Here is a 14,656-nt window from a genome sequence, read left to right as displayed (position 1 = left end):
ACCTTGCATAATTTTTTTTGTCCTGAGAATTTTGAACATGCCTCTCCCTCTATCAATCTCTTAGTATTTTAATAAAATCAGCACCAGGCTGCAAAAAATAACACCATTTATTAACTATAAGAGATGGGTATCTTTAAAAATCCTCATAAGATGGAGACAATCATATCTTTTATTAGTTATTTCTTTGAAGTTTCTATTGTTGTCCCTAACTTAAAAATGCAAAGGTGAGAGGTAATGAAAAATATGGTTTGACGTAGTCTGGAATGAAAAAAAAAAAGGAAAGAACATGAGAGGTTGAAGCCAGAATGACAAAGGAAGAACCCTGAATTCAAATGGAAGCCCAGTCATAGAACAAACTTAGAGGGAAGTTCACAGTCTCAATTTAATTATGAGAAGTTAGAACCTCACCTGGCTCATTAACCTTCTTTAAAGAGTGGCCTAAATGAAAAAAAAAGGGAACTACTGTTATCAATAGTATTAATTTTCTGTTCCTTGCCCTTTTTTTCTCTCACTGCTTCATGGTCCCTAATATCATTTACTTTTCCAAGGACTTGCTAGGATGATCATGACTTATCTGAAGCTTCTCAATCCATAGGGATTTTGTCAATATCTTCCCTATGGGCTCCACAGGTATCCACCCTATATTCTGAAGGCCTAATCTTGTTATTTTGAGATTTCCAATTGGTCATGTGGGCTAGCCATCAGGGGATGCCCATTGTTGCCACTGTCTTTGTATCTCCCGTTCTTTTTCTTTTTTTTCAGTCATGTTTCTTTCTTACTTCCTTTTATATCACTATTTTTTTTGTCATTATACTTCTCTGTGCCAAAAGATTAAAAAATGCTAATGAATGAGTGTAAATAGATTAGATAAATAAAAATAATCAGTTGATTCCTGCAAAGTCTTCTAATATATTATTATTGTTATAGTTGTGAATGACTTTTTGTAATTCCATTTGTGGCTTATTATTGTTGTCGTTGTACAAACACATATTCATACCTATAAAACACACTTAGGCAGCTGTATACGTATATCTCCCACTTTTGTGGCACCCATGGGTGTGGAAGCCATATGCCCTAGGAGATGTTTTGTATATTTGTATTTTGAGTCAATCTGATTTCCAGAATGGAAGGGAAAGCAGCTTCTAATGATTCTAAGCTTGCATTTTGTCTATTCCCCACTTCTCCTAAGTAATGTAATTTCTAGGAGAAATACTTCCTAGATTATTGATGAGCTCCCCAAAATGTCAGGGAAAAAAAACTGAAAAAGGCCCCTGGAATATAGGGAAGGACATTGACAAGAGAACTAAAAGAACTATTAGGAAAGCTTGGATGAGTATCATCTAATCTTTATAAGGATTTTCATATTGATGTCATCAGAGAGTGTGTGAAGTATCTAAACAAAGGTTTTGTTAAATTCTGTAGAATATAAATCACCTGATGACTGCTATGGAATCATTCTTTGGGTTTACATTTCCATATTCTACCACAGTGCCTGGCACATAGTAGGAATTATGTATTTGTTTGTTTATTTTCTTACTGATTGAAGAATGGGGAGACTGAAAATTATTTTCTTTAAGGCTCCAGTTTATACTTCTTGTACCATTTGTTAAGATTGAATAATGTGCTGCTACAGTAGGATGGGAGAATATAGAAATAGTTTTTCTAAATTGATCTCATTTTTAACACCGCTTCTCAATCCTTTCCCCCTCCTAAACAGAACCCATTTCAAGCAAAAGAGTGCTATCTTCTTCAAATAGTTCCAAGGAATTTGAAAATTCATCACGTTTAGAATGAGTTTGAGGAGCTGGCTCGAAGCTCTATGTGTGGGTTTATTTCCGGAACACTGTTGTATTTTCTTTGTTTTATACACCAGGTTTAGATCTTTTCTCTCTACAATTCAGAGAAGGTATATTTTACATTGCACTAGGGCAAAAGAGATGTATCAGTAAGGAGATTAAAGGGAAAATAGTCATGGAAATGAAGTTCTGTAGGTGTGAGGGGAATAAAGAATGACAAGAGTCAGAAACATTTATGGGATTTAAATTTAAGAGTAAAATACTCCCTTCCAAAAAAGAAGTGAGGTAGGGGATGACAGAAAACCATCTATTAGGCATTTCTAATTTCTTGGAGGTTGCCTTATTATTATCTGTCAACAGCAGGGCTTACTCTATAGCTTTGTCACATAAACGATTCATTTTCATTTGTGCCAGACAGACTTCACAGCCTGAAATTCAGTATCTGATTGTGTACAAGTATCAGCAAGCAAAAATAATAGTAATAACAGTCTATGCTATAGAGACTGATCCAGCCTGAGATCTAAGAAGATCTGTGTTCAAACATTGCTTTTGAAACCCACTGACCATTTGATGTGGAGTAAGTTGCTTAATCTCTCAGTGTCCCGCATCAATTCTATAAATATGGGTCTTTACAAATGATATGGGTACTTTTTAAAGGTTCATAAACATGGATGGGGAATTTTTTTTTTCATTAATCTCTAATCTCTAACTGAAAATCAAAATTTCCTTCGACAATGAATATAGGCAACCATTGAATCTATATTGTTGTACAAACTCATTTATCCAAATGCATCCATATTCATCCATGTTTAAGAATGTTTTGAACCGAATGCAAATGTACTCAAAGGCCTATTACTAACTAATATGGTTTGCTGGTAAGGTCTGTGAAGATGCAAGTATCGATAAGCCTTAATATTCTTGCTTACCAGTCTTTTCAACAATTTTCTTAGGAATGAAAGGCATATATAACATGAAGACATTTAATTGCAAAACGCCCCTATTGTCAGTCCCTGTAGCTCAAAATCACTTCCCCCCGCCCCCGGAAGTCTTCATTTCATTTTATATTGGGTATATCAAGTCTATTATATAAAGCGTGGGAGTAGTCTTTCTAATTCAATGACTTTTTGAGAGACTTGCTTTGATTGTCATGTCCAATCACTCAACTGATTCAATCAGCATTAACTAAGCACTGACCACATGGTCAGCACCGTGCTAAACACCTGAACCTGGAAATCCAAAAGCAAAATGGCCCTAAGTGATGTTACTTATGAACCCTAAGATGGCATGTATGGCTTCCATCAGTGCTAGGCTTTCAATTTTCATGGAGCACTTCCTAAAATGATAACATCTTATTAAACAGAACATTTATAGTGTCATAAAATGAAAGACTTGGACTATAATGTCCTTAAGACCAGGGATTGTTTTTGTTTCTTTTTATTGTTGTTTTTTCCTCCATTTATTTATCTATTGTATATCAGAATCTGGGGGACATTTATGCATCATTGTTGATTGATTACTTAGAATGGACTTTACTAATCATAAAACTTGATCTTCTCATTTGAATTCTCAAAATTAGAAACAGAAACATTGAGTAACAAGAAGCCAAGTTGTTCACATTGTTAGTAAATGAAATAGAATTTGGAACTCAGGTACCTGATTCATAGGTCAGTGTTATTTCTCCCATCAAACATTTCCACGTTATATTTCTTTTACCATGACAAATGTTGATCCAGTAACTCTGCTGGTATCTATTGTAATAAAGGAAATAACAAGAAAAATACACATGCCAGTATCCTGCCATCCTCAAGTGGAGGTGACCCAAATCTGATGTCGTGGAGGTAGCAGAAAAAAATGAGATTAATTCACCTGAATGTGTATCTTATCTTTAGCCTTTCATATCTGTAACCAGGCATCGATTTCTCTAAGAAACTCTTTTTCAGTCTGCCTGTCTCAAAGGTTTATCTAAAGGATTATCTGACATCCAGAGCTGTACACTTCATAAAAGGGGTCCTTTGGTCCCCTAACTTTCTAAGGGTCATTTTATTCACTGGTGGTGTCAAAAGTAAAAGAAAATATCTCTGTGTTAAGAAAGAAGACAAAGATCACTCAATAATTTACCTAGTCTTGTAGGGGATTCAAGAGACTCAGCTATCCAGTTTTGAAGAAAGGATGATTATCCAAGGAATGGATAAAAATCCCAGAATGTGATTAGTATGAAAGGGAGATTAGAGTAGAATTTGCAAAAACAAAAACAAAAACAAAAACAAACAAAAAAAAAACCTAACAAAATAAGGCTTATCGTTAAGAAAATGAAAAGAGAGACACTTTCTGAATTTTCTGAAATTATTTCACATCCAAAGAAATATATATGAAAAAATATATAGAAGTTCAAATATTGTCTCACTCAGGGGTTCCTTTCCTTTCTTTTTTTCTTTTTTTTCTTTCTTTTTTTTTTATTAGAATCCTGAATTCCTTTGGGAGTTTTGCAGAATCAATGGAGCCCCTCTCAGTATATTGCAGTTTTTAAAGAAAATACAGGTGGAGAAAGGAGGAAATTATATTGAATTGCTATCATTTGTCAATGAATTAATATTGATATCAAGATAGATAACCCCTGTCTTACTATTTTCATGAAAATCCATGTACTCCATTTTAAGTCCCCTTGCTCTTGATCATCACAAAGGGAAAAAGAAACCATGATTAATCAACTAAACAACAACAAATGAACATACAAAATAATTGGCTTATTTGCATCTAATGAGAAAAATCCAAAGCCTCCCAAGGAAATCCATCTTACTTTTGGATATTTCTGAGTCTTAGGAAGGAAGTGTTTTTTTTTTAATTTTCTTTACATTAGGTTCAACCTTTCTTTTTGAAACTCTATCATCTCTTTACTTGTAAACCATTTTTCTTTGAACTTCTGCCTTTAGTTATCTGCTTTTAGTTATTGTGAAAACATCAGTTAAATAATAATCATTTCTAAACTTATTATGTATCATGGACTGTGACACACTTAATAAGTTTTTGTTCCAACAGTAGTCCAGGGAAATCAACTGGATTCTACTTGAGCTTTGGGAAAGGAACTGGATTTGGTAATACTTGAATTGAAACCCAGAATCATACACTTACCATTTCTGTGACCCCGAGTTAAACGTTTATATATAACTCAGTTTTCTTCTCTATAAAAGTAAAGAACATGCATATTGGAAGATGAAAATATAATATTATTTTAAGGTTGCTTTGCAATCTTAAATCTTTATTTAACTGCTAATTATTGTCATAAATAAGTATATAATATAAAGATTACTAAGATTTGTCTTCATATTTTAGACAATCTGGCAAACTTGCTGTTTCTTGTTATTCTACATATCTTTGTTTGCTGCAGTGACAGAGCTCATGTAAAATGAATGGCCATGTTGTAGGTTGTTTCTTTGAGTTGGTCATGGCCAAATTATTCATCAACATTCATAAAACTAGTGGCCTAATCAAACAAGCCTGCTGACAAAGAACCTATCTCACATGTGGAAGATGCAGTCTCAAGCTATGACAGTTTTCGCACATCGTAGGTACTTAATACATGCTTATTAAATTGGAAATATTTGTTAAACTATCAAGAACCTCTCACTATTCTAGCATTGTCTTCAAAAACATAGAATTGTCTCCAAGAATTTCTCATGCATTTGATGAAAATATTGTGGAGGATTTAAGATAGGGATAAAGATTTAACCTGATTGAACAAAAATGGGATATCTAGAATAAGGAAACTTAATTCCTGAAGAGGGAGGGTAAGTTCTTTGCTACTCATGGTATTAGAACATTTTCTATAGCACAGGGAACTTGTCATAAGTAGGGAGTGAACCCCTATTTTTCTGCTTCCAAAGCCAGTTCTTTATCAACGGTGCCTTGTGGCATCGCACATAAAGGAAAAATTGCCTTACTGTTTAGTTTCTCTTTTATTCTTTGGTTTTAGGTTTGTTGTCTTCAAACAAGTACAGATTATATTCCTCATGCTTTAAAAAATCATTTAGCATTATATTTTCCCAGTTACATGTAAAAATAAATTTTAACATTTGTTAAAAAAAAAAAAAAAACTTTCAGTTCCAGATTCTCTCCCTCCTTCCTTCCCTTTCTAGCCTTATTGAAAAGGAAAGTAAGTAGTTATAGGTTAAACACGTGTTGTCATGCAAAACATTTCCATAAAAGACATGCTGTAAAAGAAAACATAGACTATCCCCCAAAAAACTGAAGACAAATACAGAAAGCAAAAAGAACTCTGCTACAGGCTGTATATCCAGATCCTATCGTATTTCTTCTATATGCATCATCCCAAGCTTCAGAGGTTTTGGGTGGCTGTTTTTAGAGATCCTTCTAGGGATCTGCAAAGTGGTATGATCTAAGGAGAGTTGTGTTTACCGCTCTACGGGCCTAGGCTCAGGTCTCCAAGCAGCCACAAGCCCTCTATCCTGCTCTAGAACTATGAGCAGAGTGGTTACTACATCATGGCTATAAGCTAGAGGTCCTTTTTGCCCTGGGCATGCAACCCAGGCTTGGGAGATTGACCTGAGTATGAGCAAACCAACAGAATTCTGCCTCATTGCTAGCAAAGAAGCTCCTTCTCATTAGCTGTCCATCACCCTTGGCATCTGTGGGTCGAGAACTCTGGATGCAACTTCAGCTCCTGCATATTCAGTGGCCCCCAAGGCCCGCTCCTGGTTTTCTGGTAGCAGGGCTATGCTTTCCTCTCGCAACAAACATTTCCTGACATCCTTCTAAGATGTTGTGGGCCAGAAAATTGTTTTACTCCATCTTTTTATGTATTCCAATGATCTAGAATTTATTTAGACTCATTATTTAAAAGTATTTGGAGAGATTGGGGGATATTTGATAAGTTCCAACTTTTATTCTATCATCTTGATATTCATCTCCCTCCATGCTTTGAAAAAACATACAGAAACATATTTTTGTATACATTTACTTGACTTGCCCTTCTCCTAAAACTTTCATTCTCTGTATACACTGTAGTTCAGCTATGTGATAAGCATTTCTTTAAAAACAAACAAATTTTTTTTTTATTTTTATTTACTGAAGTTTTTTTTGTTTGAACAAGGTAAAAAATGCACACATTTTCCTTTTAGCTAGAAAGTAGAAGATCTAAATAGATTTCTTTTCTACTTTCATAGATTTCATTTAAATTCAGTCTTAGGAAATGCTTGCTTCTCATTTTAGGATTCTTGTTTTAGAAACACACATGTACCCATCATGGTCCAAAAGCATATTTTAAGTTTGGACAGTCATTCATGATCATGGTTACCATCCTAACATATGGTAAAAACTTTCTTGCTCTTCCTAAAACATCTTTCTTTTCTCATCTTTGAGCAAACCTCTGTCACCAACTTCATTAGTCATAAATTTGACATTTCCAAAGTTTTTTTCTTCCTGAACTTTGATGGATCTTTGAACTATTGAGGTGTCTTTTTATGCAACTTTGAAAACAATTCTTTCATTGTCTTTAATAAATGCTTTGCTGAAAATGTGTCAAAAAGGTCTCATTTCTGAGAAAGGTGGTCTCCATGCAGTATCAGAACCACCCCAAATGGGCTTTTACTAACAGTGACAAAAATTAAAATTTTTATATGAATAAGAGCATTTATTGGTAGTTTGGGCCATACTTCAATCACTAATGGGGTTGGTTTCTATGTGGGGAAGTAGCTTCCAGGAGAATAAAAATCTGTGCAAGCATCAACACTTTCCATTGACCTATTATGTAGGTGGGAACAACCTTTTTCCCATTGCCTACACAGTTAGAACTAATTGCATCTTTAAAACAGTGTGCCTCTGAAATTCAAATAGGTTTTCTTTCATTTTCACCTGAGGGTGAAGCACTCCTTCCTTCACAGCAGTGAAGTGCACTATGCAGTAAGGAAGGGAACCCTTGAGATTGCAGTCCTCCTCCTTTTCCTGTCCTTTGGGTCATGGGATGCTGAGAAAGAGGCAGGAAGCTTTTCGTCTTTTTGAACCATCCTATTTTATATTTATTTTAAATTCATCATGTTCAGTTCTAAGTTTAAAACACGAAACAAGAAATTGTGTTCAGACCACAGATAAGAAACATTATACACTGAAACACTCATGGAAATTTATTCACCCAACCCAGTTTTCACATCTAAGAACGTTGAGGTTATTCCACCTCAAACCCAAATCTTTAAATTACTTGGGTAGAGCTTAATGTGGTTTGGAAAGCTCTCTATAAATCGAAAGTTTATTTGTTTGTTTTTTGAGAAAAGGAACTAAGTTTCCTTTCTTTCTAGCTTATAGGCTAATGGATACTACTTAAACATCAAGATCAAGATGCAAAGTCAAGCACTTGCCACTTAAGCAGTGATAGTTGGTAAATTTTGTGACACCGATCCCTTTCATGTGGAATCAGTTAAAACTTGTATTTGGATTTTTCCCCTTTGCTTCAGAGATTATTTTCTATCTTGAGATTTTTTTTATATGGCAGGAGGGAAGCAAGTAGAAGGACAATTCTTATGTCACCTCGAAAATCCCAGAATTGCATCTGAATTGAAGACATGGACAGAGTGTTCAAAATGCACCCCACTCTATTTGCCATGAATAGAATTTTTTCAAAAAGGGGAGAGAGTGTAAATGAGCATGTGTCCAAATTATCATTACAAGCAAAATATACCATCTGCTGCTTTTTCAGCATCCTTGGGTCCACAGAGATCCCTATGGTGTCTTTTGAGAGCAATGCAAAAGAGGCAGGGGAGAGGGGCCAGAAATCGCTAGGGAAAATAGCTGTTAGAAAATTTTTATCAGACCTGCGAGATTCCCCACTGGCCTTCCATATCTGCTCCATATAAGCTTTGTCTAGATCCCACTTAAGCACTTGCTCTTTGCTAAGTGATTGGGACAAAAAGCAATGATGCTTCTTGTTCTCTAAGGAGCTCCCTTTGTAATTGGTGGGGGAGAGTAGCTCATAAATGACAAAGTACATAAAACACAAAAACTGAATGAGCCCCTTGGAAAGAGGAAGTATTCTAGAGAAGTTTGGCTTTCTATAGTGGCTTGGAGAAAGACACACTATACCATTTCACTCAACTTTTAGCCTCTTCCCTCAACCTGGATTTATCAACACTTTGCAACCTGGATTCCATTCCCAAGTTTAAAAAACAAAACAAAACAAAACAAAACAAAAAACAAAACAAAACAAAACAAAAAAAAGCTTCTCCAAGACAGCCAACCATCTTGATCTCTCCACAGCAGAAGGGATAAACCCATCATTTAAATATTCCTCTTCTTGATCATTCAAGATGCTGATGAATTTCAAATCCCTATTCCATTCCTTCCCAGCCTCTAGATCTTTATCTCAAATTGTCTGCTGAGCATTTCTACTTACATTTTTGAAGCAAGATTGACTCTTCCCTTATTTGTCTGAAGGTGCAATTGTGAGGCTCAGATAGGGGAATATACATCTCCAACCTTTTTTCTTCTCTCCCCTTCTGCAAGAAAGACTTTATTTTCTAGCAAAAGGGAAATCCAGTAGTTGGATCCTGAAGTTTGGCTATGACCTCATTAGAGAAATGGGGGAGCACAACTATATCTATTCTTTTGCTTGTACATCTTTAGACTTGTTTTTTTTTTTTTTTTTTTTTTTTTTTTTTTTTTTTTTTGGAACCAAGCTAATCTTCTTTTTTAGTTTTATTTTTTATTTTTATTATAATTTTTTAATTTATAAGATTTATACATGGATAATTTTTCAGCATGGACAATTGTCAAACCATTTGTTCCAATTTTTCCCCTCCTTCCCCCGACCCTTTCCCCCAGATGGCAGATTGACCAATACATGTTACATATGTTAAAGTATATGTTAAATACAATATATGTATATATACCCATACAATTATTTTGGTGCACACAAAGAATTGGACTTTGAAATAGTGTACAATTAACCTGTGAAGGAAATCAAAAATTCAGGCTGACAAAAATAGAGGGATTGGGAATTCTATGTAGTGGTTCATATTCATTTCTCAGAGTTCTTTCGCTGGATATATATATATATATATATATATATATATATATATATATATATATATATATATATATGTTCAATTGGAACTTATTTGGTCCATCTCATTGTTGAAGAAAGCCAAATCCATTAGAATTGATCATCATATAGTATTGTTGTTTGGGTATCAAGCTAATCTTCTTATCACTAATGAGCAAAGGAGAAAGGATGTCTCAATAAAGTCCAATGATTGAAACCTCTTCCAGCAAATACTAGTTCCACAATAAATAAACATAGGAAGTAATGAAGATAAAACTTGATAGCAAAACTCAAATAGTGAAAATTGGCATGGGATGTTTTATCTACTAAAACAGAATAAAAAACTCTCATTAATAGTAAAGTAAAAGCACAGCCAAGAGAGAGGACCATAATCTCCTCAAGAAAAATTCCCTGAATAATCTAATAGAGCATGCTGAAGATAAGGACAGAAAGGAGACTTCCCCCTCCTCTCATATTAACTTTTTTCCAGTCTTATTCTCCCTTTAGCATCCTTAAGTGGAGTTCACATTATTCATCTTCTGTCTCATTACTGCCAGGCAGAAGCAGCTGAAGAGACTCAAGAATCCTAAAGGATTCAAGAGATTTAAGAGATGGAAACATTCCTCCTCTGGCTTCTTTCCAATGCCTCCTTATGTATTTTGCAGGTGTGGCTCCGATCTCTGTAAGTGAGGATAGTATTCCGTACCAAAGGTCTGTGAAAATCAGGTTACATATCACATAGGAAAATTAAACTTATCAATCCAAAACATAACTCAGTTTTACACTTAAATATACCCTTCTTTCCTTCTTTTATTATTCTTTAGAGGTCTAGTCAGACTTTGTACTCTAGGTAGGGATACACTTAAATATACCCTTCTTTCCATCTTTTATTATTATTTTTTCTTTAGAGGTCTAGTCAGACTTTGTACTCTAGATAGGGATAATCTTGGACTCTTCACTTTCTCCTAGTCCCTAAATGGCATGGTTTTTGAAGCCCTGAAGAACCCATCTATCTCCCTACTATTTATTCCTGGAAGAATCACCCTTAATCTAGTTTTTCATTACTGGTCATTTAAACTTTTAACAAAGTTTTTTTTTTTTTTTTATTGTGATTTCTTCAATCAACTTTTTTCCCCCTATAATTTATCTTATAAAACCTAAATTCAAATTAAAATCCTTTAAGTTCACTTCTCAACATTTCCCTCAATAGCTTAAGAAATTCAGTGATTCTTCAGCATTCCTTTGATAAAATAAAAATCCCTCTTTTTTCAAATTTAAATGTCTTCTCAGTCTGGACTCATTTTATCTTTCCTGGATGAGTGCACATTTCTCCCACTTACTAATTCCTTCCCCGTAGTTAAACTGTCCTACTTTCTGTTTATCACACAGGGCATCCTATTCTCTAACGGCATGGCTCTCTCTGCAGTAACTGTGCTTCATAGACGGGAAGAACTCTCTCTTCTTGGAATTTCTGTGTCTCTTTAAGATCTGGGAAAGAAGAGAATGTTAGACTTCAAGTTTCTATTTTCTCATTACCTCTTTTCAGAGTATCTAATAAATTATAAACAGCATAGTAGAACAATCTAGGCTTGGAATTAGGGTTTGCTAACTAAGGATAACAGCTGGATAACGGCAATATTTTCTGCAAAAGGACAAACCAAAACTAAGCATATGTATTTCCCCTAAGTAATTTGAGACATTTAAGAGTTTTCAAATAAAACAGTTTAGTTAATCAGATCTCCAGAGAGGAAATGATATTTCTCTGTTTTAAAAGCTGACAGAATTCCTTCCTGGTATCTAAAGGGGATACTCTGAATTATAATAGCATTTCTGTCCTATTAGGGTGAAATAATAACATAGTACAATCCAGGTCTTACCAGCACAGACAAAAATGCAACAAACCAGGGACAGCTTTTGGGAGTCACAGTCACAGTTCTGGATAATAATCCAGGCAGGTGTGAGGAGGTACATTGGCACACCAGAGCTTCCAGCCTCAGTTGGACAGGGTCCTTCTCACAGTTTTAGGGAAGACAAAAAGGCTTATGGTGATTCATAGACCAGAGCAAAAAGCAGAAGAGTTATTTTTCTTTAATCATACCACCTTCGGGGCAGCTAGGTGGTGCAGTGGATAGAGCACCAGCCCTGAATTCAGGAGGACAAAAGTTCAAATCTGGTCTCAGACACTTAACACTTCCTAGCTGTGTGACCCTGGGCAAGTCACTTAACCCCAGCCTCAAAAAAAAAAAAAATAATAATCATACCACCTTGGAAGAACTACAAAACTTACAGGTCCCTAGAAGAATCTCTGAAAATAGTTTCACAAAATTTCTAAAGTTTAGGACATTGCAAATTCTATCCTGGAACCAGAACTCTACTGTAAGAAAGTTAAAGGCTAAATAATAGGCTGGGAAAATGAGCAAAAATCAGAAAGACATTCTGACTATACAAAGGTACAATGTTGACAAGGATGATCAAAACACATACTCAGAAGAAAATAAGAAAATCAAAATTGCTTTATCCAAAGTCTCCAAGAAAAATAAGAATTGTTCTCAGATCATGGAAGAGCTCAAAAGGAATTTTGAAAAGCAAGTAGGAGAGAGGAAAAATTAAAAAGAAAAATGAGAGTGACACAAAAAAATCATGAAAAATAAGTAAATAGCTTGGTGAAGGAGACAACAAAATATATTGAAAACAATAAAACTTTAAAAACATAATAGGCCAAATTGTAAAGGAAGTATAAGAAGTCAATGAGAAGAATGCCTTAAGAAACAGAATTTACCAAATAGAAATAGAGACAAAAATTGCATTGAAGAAAAAAAGTATTTAATGAGTTAAAAAGTTCAAAAAAAGAAAGCAATTCATTTCAAAGTATAATTGGACAAATTGGAAAGTAGGTACCAAAGATCACTGAAAAAAAATAATTCCTTCAAAATTAGAATTAAGCAAATAGAAGCTAATGACATTATGAGAAATCAAGCAACAATATCTACTTGAAAACCATAAACAGAAAAAGAGCATAAACATCATCATTCAACATCATTCAAGAAAGTGTAAAGTAAAATTGCCACAATATTCTAGAAACAGAGAGTAAAATAAAGATTGAAACATTATCAATCACCTCCTGAAAGATGTCCCAAGATGAAAAATCCCAGGAATATTATAGCAATATTCCTGAACTCCCAAGTCAAAGAGAAAATACTGAAGTATCCAGAAAGAAACAATTCAAGCATCATCAACCCATTGTCAGGAAAACACAGTACATTAAGGGATCAGATTACTTAGACAGAGTAAGTCTTCTCTGGGAGGCAAAGGAGCTAGGATAAAAATCAAGAATTATTTATTCAACAAAATGGAATAAAATCCTTCAGGGCCAAAAAAGACACTTAATGATATAAAGAACTTTTAAGCTTTCTTGATAAAAAGATAGGAGTTGAATAGAAAATTTGAAATTTGAAAGATTCTAGGGAAGCATTAAAAGGTAAACAGCAAAAGGAAATCATTAAGTACTTAATAAGGTTAAATTGTTCACATTTCTAATGGGAAGATACTAATAATTCATAAGAACATTCTCATTATTAGGGCAGTTAGAAGGAATCTGTGTATGTATATATATATATATATATATTATTGTGATTATATTATATTATTCATACTATTGTATTGTAAGAAATGATGAGCTGGAAAAAAAAAACTGGAAAGGTTTCCGTGAGCTAATACAAAGTGAAATGAACTATGAACCAAGTAATAATATTGTTAGATGATCAGCTGTGAATGCCTTAACTATTTGCAGTAATACAATGAACCAAGAGAACTCTCAAAGACTTAGGGTGAAAACTACTTCCATCCCCAAATATAGAATTGAGGGTATCTGAAGACTGATAAAAGCATACTTAAAGACAAATGTTTTTTGTTTTTTGTTTTTTCTTTATGTTTTTTGTTTGTTTGTTTTTTGGTCTATGTTTTCTTTCACAATATGATTATTATGGAAATGTCCTGCATGACTACACATTTACTATGTTAAATGGCTTGCATTTTCATTGGAGATTGGTTAAAGGGAGAAAATCTTGAAATCAAAGTTTTAAAAAATAAATGTTAAAAACTTTTTTTATATAACTGGGGGAAAATCAAATACTATAAAAAGAAGAAAAAAATGGAATTGGGGTTGTTCGTAGCTTACTTCTATAGAATAAAACTTTAGTTGCAATGAGTTCATCTCTGTACCAATTATAGATCTTATTTTAATTTTTGTGGGTATGTGTGTGTGTGACTTCTTGACTTCCTTTTTTTTTTCTTTCCATAGTTTCTAAAGATATGAATTATAAAATTATTGGAATAGGTTCAGATTTCCCAAGCTTCTGACAGAAGACCTTTAATTCTGCCCTAAGAAAACACGCTAGATCATGTCTAAGAGAATCAGGGTGACAGAAAACACATGTGAATTATCCATGGCACACTCTGCCCTTCACCCCAGCTCTGTTGTTACCCACCACCCTATTAGAGGAAGACCTTGGGAGGTAAAACCCTCGCTTGATTTATTTCTGAATCTTTGTGTGGATAGTCTCTGGGACATGTGTTCAGTGGCAGGCAGAGATGCCAAGAGTATCTTGGGTGGGGGAAGTATGGGAGCTGAATTGTCACGGTTGTAAACTTAGGCCAAAGCATTAGGGAAGACTGCCCGGGAAAAGGTGGCAATTATGCACAAGATTTTCTCTGCATGCCTTTGGTTGTACGGATGCGATTATTCTTAGTCTCCAAGGTTGATTTATGGAGTTTGACATTGCACTATATAAATGTAGCACTAGGCTCCTTGAAA

Source organism: Sminthopsis crassicaudata, chromosome 4 (genome assembly GCF_048593235.1).
Source record: "Sminthopsis crassicaudata isolate SCR6 chromosome 4, ASM4859323v1, whole genome shotgun sequence".
Classification (NCBI taxonomy): Eukaryota; Metazoa; Chordata; class Mammalia; order Dasyuromorphia; family Dasyuridae; genus Sminthopsis; species Sminthopsis crassicaudata.
Note: the sequence above shows the minus strand (reverse complement) of the source record.